This window comes from Jaculus jaculus, unplaced genomic scaffold, assembly GCF_020740685.1.
Source record: "Jaculus jaculus isolate mJacJac1 unplaced genomic scaffold, mJacJac1.mat.Y.cur u26, whole genome shotgun sequence".
Taxonomy (NCBI): Eukaryota; Metazoa; Chordata; class Mammalia; order Rodentia; family Dipodidae; genus Jaculus; species Jaculus jaculus.
Genome location: NW_025423516.1, coordinates 256,828 through 265,828, shown reverse-complemented (window position 1 = coordinate 265,828; position 9,001 = coordinate 256,828).

The window sequence follows — 9,001 nt, the reverse complement described above, 5'->3', positions numbered from 1 at the left end:
TGGACTTCAGCAGTCTCAGGGTCCCTCAGGCCCTTATGCTTGTGCAGGAGTGGATATACCTAACAAATTTCCAGCCCTTCCTCCTCTCACTTTGTTTTGAGACAGTGTCTCATGTAGACTTGGAAGGCCTTGAACTTGTTATGTAGGAAGTCTTGCCTTGAACTCTTGATTCTTCTGTCTATGCCTCTCAATGAAGGATAACAGACATGTAACAACATACCTGGATTTATTTTCTACTATTTATTTGTTTATTTTGAGGGGACAAGTTTTATGAGCTGTGGTTTCGCTCAAGCCTTGGCTGACCTGGAACACATAACGTCATCCCAGGCTAGCCTCAAACTCAGCTTGAATCTCCTACCTGTGCATTCCCACTGCCGAGTTTAAAGACATGCACCACTAGGACTTTCTTGTTTTCTATTTTTATGATGAATTCATCACATTATTGTGAGAATGTTCCTTTCCCCCTCGTTTGGTAAGAAGGTGAGAGGTCAGGCATCACTGAGTAAATGAAGTCAGCTATATACCATAGAAACTACTAGGGTAGTTTCAATAGGGCCAGTTACAGAACTCTGCCCTTTGAGGTTAGTTGTGTTGTGCCATTAGAATATCTGGCTTTACATTATAAGAGAAATTTGAGGGACAGCAGCTTGGAGTCTCTGGCCATGCATGTCTGAATATGCTAATTTAGAGTGTTCTTCTAGTCACATCTAAAGAGGAGAAGTTTCTTTCCAACATTTAGCTGCTATTCTCTTTAAAATTTTTTGTTCAATTTTATTTATTTGAGAGTGACAGAGAGAGAGAGAGAGGGAGAGGAAAAGGAAGATAGATAGAGACAGAGAGAGAGATAATGTACACGCTAGGGCTTCCAGCCACTGCAAATGAACTCCAGATGCTTGTGCACCCTTGTGCATCTAGCTAATGTGCGTCCTGGAGAATACAGCCTTGAACTGGGTCCTTAGGCTTCGCAGGCAAGCACTTAAATGCTAAGCCATCTCTCCAGCCCTAAGCTGCTATACTTATCTCCTCACAGAGAGACCTGTGCCCTCTGCTGCTGGGGGCCTCTGGAGCTGCTGGTGAGGACACACCCTTGCAAAATGCTACCATACATTCAGTTGTGTGTGAGTATGTATGGTTCACTGCTAAGTCCAGGTAATTCCTGTACTTAGCAGTTGAGTAGTGCTTCAGCTCAATAGGAGGAATGCTGGGTTAATATGGGCTTATATCTAACATAAATGTACTACAAGGGAGACCTAAGGGGGGGGGATTATTCACATGAAGAAAGGGAGAAGTCATACATTTTATTTTGAAGATTGTATAGATCAATTACATGTCAAAGATAATTTCATTGCTAGCTATTGTTTTTGTGCACAGAGCATATACCCTTGAGTCCAAGGGCTCATATTATTCAGTTTTATTTAAATTTGAAATGGGGGTATGGAAAGATGTCTTACCAGTTAATGCTTTGTTCTGAAAAGTCAAAAGAACAAGGTTGGATTCACCAGGAGCCATGTAAGATATATGCACAAGGTGGCACATGTGCCTAGAATTTGTCTGCAGAGGCTAGAATCCCTGAATCATGCATGCTCACTTGCTCTTGCTCTCTTTCTCTCCCACCCCCTTTCCCTTAAATGAATAAATCAAATGAAAAAAATTAAAAATAAATAAATAAATAAATAAATTTGAAATGGAAATTTGTGTCTGGAGATGAAAAAGCAGAAAGAAAGATGGGCCATACATTTCACATCAGTGCCTTCTTCACAAAACAGTTCTGGAATTCGTCCAGTGAATCAGAGTTAGGCAAGCATCTTCCATCACAATTCATTAATGAGCTCAAGGACATTATGGACAGACTGTGTAGTTAGTTTCTTAGGCCATTTACTTATCCATTTACATTGACTCATGTAGCAAAGGTCATATACCGTTGGCTTGGGGGCTTTGGGAGGGATCAAACAATTTTGCTTTTTATAAGACAAGATATTATTGTAGAATGCAATCCATTCCCAACCCACCTTGCAACCAAACAGAAATTTTACTGCAGTGTAGGTTCTAATTTCTAGATGATAATTCTCAAATATGCAATTCCCTGAAGGGGAATAGAATGGGAAAAACAAATCAGTTTTAGGAAGATGGGAGCAAGCCTGCCCTTGTCTTCTCTTTCCTATATATGATTGGTTTCAGTGATTTGCCTTCTGGGGCCCATTCTCTTGTGTCCCATCCCGTTTCTGTAGGAGGCTAAGTCTAGAGCTATCCAGATATATTTGAAAGGAAATAAGAATTTGGATATCTGAAAAACTGAATTTGAATTTGAACCAGGCTAACATCCTTTTCTCCTCACTATAATGTGCAAAGTGCACGGAACACACACCTCCCAATGCCCCTGTCTGCTAGTGTTGGGGTCAGGATTTGGAGTTTATTTAAGTCAGAGGAGCTCTGCTTAAAGAAGTTGTCATTGGTAGGGTATTCACTTTCAGACATCAACAGGATGATTATGCAGACATAATATTCTCAAACATTTTCTCATGCTGACAAGCATTCCCAGAAAGATCAGAGTTACAAGGTCCACATGGTTTATTGAGGAATGCTTCTCAATCCCATGGATCTTCCCTTGGGCTTTGACCCTTCTATGCCCAACTATGACACCAGGAACTGTGGAATGTAATCCTTAGCTTATTGTCAGTTCATAATACCTTAACAGAATGATCTACCTCCTAAGAAATTGCTGAAGTGATTGTTCCAGTATTCTTTAGTTTAGGTAGTGTTCAGGTCAAAAAAATGAAACAATGGAAGTGCAGGGGGAATTATTTATTTTTCTTAGGTATGAAAATAATCTACTGGTCAATGGACGTGTGTGTGTGTGTGTGTGTGTGTGTGTGTGTGTGTGTGTGTGTGTGTGTGCTTGCATGTGTGTATGTTGAACAATGCCAGAAGTTTGGCTGAACCAATAAAAAATATATAATGTGACACACAAGCATGCTTGAAATTTTAATCAGGAGCATAAATTCTGTATTTATTTTAGTTTTGCAATTGGAATCTATCATTCTGACTAAAGGCATTGCAGAGTGACTGAATCACATGCATTTCCTATTGTACAGTTAGCAAAATATATAAATGTAAAATAATTTGTGTTGTGCTTCTCAAGATAGTGCAAAGGAAAGCCACTCACAAAGCAGTTTAAGATATACTGGAGGACATTTGTGCTTCTGACACTCAAATGTATGACAAAAATCAAACCTTCCAGGCATAATATCAGACTTTCTAAGCAACAGAATTGGTAGCTTACAAATCAAAAGCTACAAAAGTAAAGCAGACTGAGGAACATCTGGTTGCACATGGTAATGTTCCATGAGGAACAGGATATGAGGAACAGGTGAATGAAGACATGGAGCAGGATACTCTCACTTCTGGTTAGAGAAGCTTCTCTTTTCAGATGGTGATAACCACTGGGATGACTCAAAAGGCAACATAGTGCTGAGAAAAAGCGTCAGAGGAATTCCAGCACTGAAACATCCCACACTCTCCAAGTCTCAGTGTCCAATGTGGAGGAGGTGATGGAAAGAATGTAAGAACAAAAGGAAGGGTACCACTGCTTACATACCACTGTCTGGACAGAAATTGGCCTCGATATCCAGGATCTGGCAGTGCCTAGCAATGCCTACACAATATGCTCATAATAGGAAAAAAAAAAAACTATGATGCTATCAAATTAAAAGAGAGACTAATGGAGAGAGGGATGGGATATGACAGAGAGCAGAGTTTTGAAGGGGAAAGTAGGGGACGGGAGGAAAATACCATGGTTTGTTGTCTATAAGTATGAAATTGTCCCTATACATATATATATATACATATACATATATCCATACATATATCCATGCATATGGAGCAAGAGCATTGGGGAGAAGGCTCGATTGGGACTATGGGTGTGGCAGAGGGGCTGGTGTCTCCCTTCCCCCACCCTGAGAAACCCTCTGTGACTCTTCCCTGCACTATGATGCAGACCTGCTGCTGCCCAGGCAACCTCAGAATTCAGTTGTCTCAGGAAGCCTTGAGATTCAGAATATAGAGAAGTGTCTCTCTCTTCTGAATAGCTATACTGAACCATGGTTGAGCTTTGTCTGTACTTTCTGGGACACAGGCCCCAACTGTACCTTATTTACAATAGTGGGGTTGCTTCTTGATTAACTGTAGTACCTGATAGCCACACCATTCTTACCACCACCCTGGAAAAGTAAGCACATGAGAAAGGTAAGGAAGCATGATGACCCTCTGAGAGGTTTATTTTTTTATGTTTATGTTTCTCCTTTCTGTTCTTGTGTTACTTTATGCATTTTTCTGTCCTTGAAGATGGGACACTGAGAAGAGGGCATAAATATACCTGGGCCATGAGGCCTAGAAGTATGCATGTGTGTGAGAAACAACTGGTGACCTAAGCTTTTCAAATGGAGCCAACAAGCTACCTCTACTGGTGTCAATGAAAAGGCCAGGATAATGTAGCCAACAACACTGATTCCTAGTTTTATTGTCTTTGTTAAGGAAGGTAGGTCCTCTGAGGGGGAACAGCAACTCTTGACACTTGAGAACGTGCACATTTCCACCTTCCTACTGACAGGAGAGCAGTGCTGACCACAGAGGCCCCCATCAGAGCCTGGAGCCTGAGCTTAGTCCCCAGGACCCAGGGTCCTCAGAGGCAGCAGTGCTATGACTACTGGCCATGGTGGAGCACAAGACTTCTGGTTGAAAACACCAAGTGTGGACATAAGAAGCTAGATTCTCTGTATTTACAATAGAGCAATCATAATCTCTTCAATCACCTCTGAAAGTTAATAAAATCAAGGAACAAATCTTGTTAATTTAATACATGCTGCATTCCAGGTAAATAAAATTCTACACATCCTTGAGACAATATGAATATCTCCACCAACATATTCTATCCTTTCTTTTTCCAGGGACAGGGCATAGCTGGGGAAGGAAGGAAAATGTTAAGGGTAGGTCCCTGCCTATCAAGCATGTTCTACTATTCAAAGACAATTCCTCTTTCCTCTTTTACCCAAGCCCACTTTCTCACACACTGTGCTTCCCATAGACTCAGGGCTGCCTGTTCTTGACAAGTGAGGTATAGTTACAGGAAGAGATGTGTCGATGAAGACAATGTGACAGCACTTTCAGCAAGTGCTATGCTCATAAACTTTCTATTGTATCTGTAATAGTGAAAGTGCTAAGGTCAGTTGTATGCACTCACAAGCCTCTGAAGATGACCCTATTTCTTCTGGGTCCTTGTGGCTTCCATAACTTTGGTGACTAAGGCTTCATGTACTTTGTCTTCTCCCTTCTCAGCAAATCTACCACAATGTTAAACTTCAACCCCAGTGCCCAAGTGTTTTTCTCCTTTCCCCTCCAATCCCTCATCTAACTAAGTTATCCCCTTACCTTCTGCCATAATGTTGGGGAACTCAGTGCTACCAGAACGAGGCTGTCCCTTGAATTCTAAATAACCAGGAAACTATATCCTACCTCATCTATTTTCTTTTCTCCCTCATCTGCCATGGCATACCATTAAGAATGCAGCCACTCTTTTCAAACCAAAAGCTGCTTTGTCTCCAATAGGCTGACCTACTTAATTTTCTAAGAATGTCTCATCAACAAAAACCATTGACAGTACTAGATGTGCAAAATAACTCCTGCCAATGGTGATGCATGGGAAATTCTAGGGCACTCTGAAGGCCCTATATGGCACTGGCAGGGCTCCAGGAATATATGTACCATAATGTCACTGTCCCAATCTTATCCCATCATTTGCCCACTAGAATGCCCAACTGCAGGCCACTCATTACCAATCCCACCTTCTCAGAGATGTCTGAGCTGCTGGGTTTCTTGGGCTTTGGATAAATTGTGCAAGAAAAAAGGGTATTTGTGGAGACTGATAATATGGAGTACCCAGAATCTTTCAGAACATTGAGAAAAGGTGTAAACTTGGAATATCAAGGCCGTGTAGAAGAGAGAGGACATCTAGGGTAGTAATAGAGGGTTCATATCAGTGAGCTAACCTACTGCCCAAGACCAGTTCCTCAAGAGGACTCTGAGTTCACAGCTGTATGTAACATGAGCACCTTTCAGATCTCAATGTGGAGCTCATAACGGATTTTTCTCTCAGCAGAAAGATGACACCCAGGTCATTACAGGAAACTGAGTGAAGACAAGTAGATCAATGTGCCTCTCAGGAGTCATGTCTGGCTGTCACCTGTCCATACACCAATAGAGGTGGTGAGAGAGAATGTGAAGGAGAGAGATATCCTCCCTCTTTCTCCTCACACCTCTCTGTCTCATAGCCTGCACTTTGGTTGTGGGCCAAACTGTCTCTTTGATTTCCAAATTCATATATTAAAACCCAGCATCTAGAACTGACTACTGCAATGAGTTTCTTCAAAACGATGGCTGAATTAAATTACCACGGGTCCAAATCCATAAGATTGGCATCATTTTAAGAGGAATTGATGACATAAAGATATCAGAAGCTATGTATGGTTACATATATTTTTAAGCATCTCACTTGGAAGCAGACATAGGAGGTTCTCCATGAGTTCAAAGCCACCCTGCGACTACATAGTGAATTATAGGTGAGGCTGTGCTAAAGCAGTACCCTACCAAAAAAAAAAACAAAAGACACATGAAGATGGTTCTGATTTACACACTTATTTTATTTTATATTTTTATGAAAGTGATAGGAGAAAGGAATGAAGAGACAAACCTGACACACAAGGGACTGCAGCCACTGCATGCAAAATTCAGATGCACATACTCCCTTGTGCACATGTGCAGACACTTGAGTTACTCTGTGTCTAGTTTACTAAAGACCTGGATAGTTGAACATGTGCTCTTAGACTTTGCATCCAACCACCTTAACCACTAAGCAATCTCTCCAGCCCTGATTATGCACACTTGTAATCCCATTTGATACACTGCAGAATGAGAATTCAATTTTGAAACCAGCCTGGAATACACAAAGAGATCTTTTCTAAAAATTAAGTACCAGAGACAGGGAAGAGGGAACAGAAACTGGAATGACAATCTATAATCCCGACTCCAGAGGAGCCAGGAGCTAGAAAAGCCTGGAAGAGGCAGAGAAAATTCTTCCCTGGAACCTTTGGGAAGACCAGGCCTGCAAGCAACTTCAGTTTTGACTGAAAACTTCTAGAAGGATTTACTTTAATCTTTCAATAATCTCCAACAAGACACTCACTAGCTGACCAATCTCTGAGAAAATGAGGCTAATACCTCTCATATTTTCTCATGACTGCCAACAGTATTTGCATGCTAGACACACTGATCTTTCATTGTTGGAATGGGCTGACACCTACCACCATCCTTTTTATGCTAGTTTCACTGTAGTCAGAGATTCCCTCCACCGCCCACGTTTCTACTCCTAGACCTTCCCCAGGCCTTGGTTCCATGATCACTGTGATGGTAAACTGCTCCCAGTATGCGCGAGTTCTCCTGAAACATCTTGCTTCACCCTCACAAGCCTGCAGAGACCACATCTCATTCCTGTCCAAACAAATATTCCCAACATTCAATTCCTTATGGTTAAGTCTTATAATGGAAACTCATTCTTGCTTCGGCTCAAGTTATATGACACAGGTCCTGGCTCTTAGTACCACAGGTGGATTTAAATTTGGGTGGGGTCTCAAATAGAAATTACCACAGGATGGCACAGCGGTTACATCAAAGCAGGATGAACTCAGGTCCACTGAATGCTGGATACTCTGCCTACTTTCTGGCCTTTGCTCAGCAAATAAAATTTCCCCTACATGCCCATGTGTTTGAACACATGCTCTGCAATTTGTCACCAGCCCAATGATGGGCCAGTTTACCACTGGCATTGCTTAGTCACCCAGAGACAAGCTGCATGTGGAGCTGGACATGATGCTTTCCTGAGCACCCTGCTGAATAGTCATACCAATAGAAACTCTTCCGGATAAGATGGCGGCATAGGTACCACGCCAAAGCAGCCTGGGGGGGGAAAGACCAAAAAAAAACTCAGCAAAATACACACTTTTACTAAAAAGTGAGGTGTATAGGAAGTTGAGGCGGCAGCGGAGAAGTGGAAGAGTTATAGAGCATCCAGAGCCTGCACAGCCGGGAACAGCGGCTCCGGGGCGGCTCGGCTACCCGCCGCAACCGCGGAGCGGCAGAAAACCGCCGGACTCTTGGCTCGAGCCGCAGGACAAGCCAGGTGCGGGATTTTCCCCTCACACCGCGCTCTCCGCAACTCGGGAAACGTGAGGGGAGAGCGGCAGCGAGCAACGGAGGGGGGAGCAGACCGGGAGGTAAAAGCACGCGTGGAACAGCGATACAACCAGAGCAGCCGCGGCTCCCTCCCCTCACCCGCCGCCTGAACCCAGCTCCAGCGAACACAGCAGCGGCCCGGGACCCGGCCACGCCAACTTGGGCTGACGGCGGGACCCAAGCAGGAGCAGAATTCGGCAGCAACTTCAGCGGCTCCAGCACCGGTACCAGTGGCCCCAGCAACAGCGGACCCAGGAGCGACTTCGGGGTGAGCAGCACCGGTGGACACGGCAACGGCAGCTTCAGCAGCGGTGGGGGCGCTGGGGGAGGCAGCTATAACAGCTGCAGAGGCGGCAGCAGCGACTCAGTTTGCCCCGTAGGAAAAGCAAGTGCCCAGCTCCAGAAATCAGAACAGCAGCCCGACGACCCAGGCAGCAACTTGACTGAGACCACAATCACCCAAGGTAACTGGGATTGCACCAGGGAAGGGTCTCACTTGGTCACAAACTGACTTGGATACCTCAATAGACCAGAAATCTAAGCCTCTTTGTTGATAGAGGATCTGGTCATTATAATAACTACTCTTGCATACATACTCGGGGCTGTTTTTGATGGAATGGGTACAGTGTTTAGTTAAATTTTAGAATCTGCCAGTATATTATTCCACTCAGCCTGCTTGAATACTCCTATAGCAGGGAAACTCAACCCCTAAGAACATCTT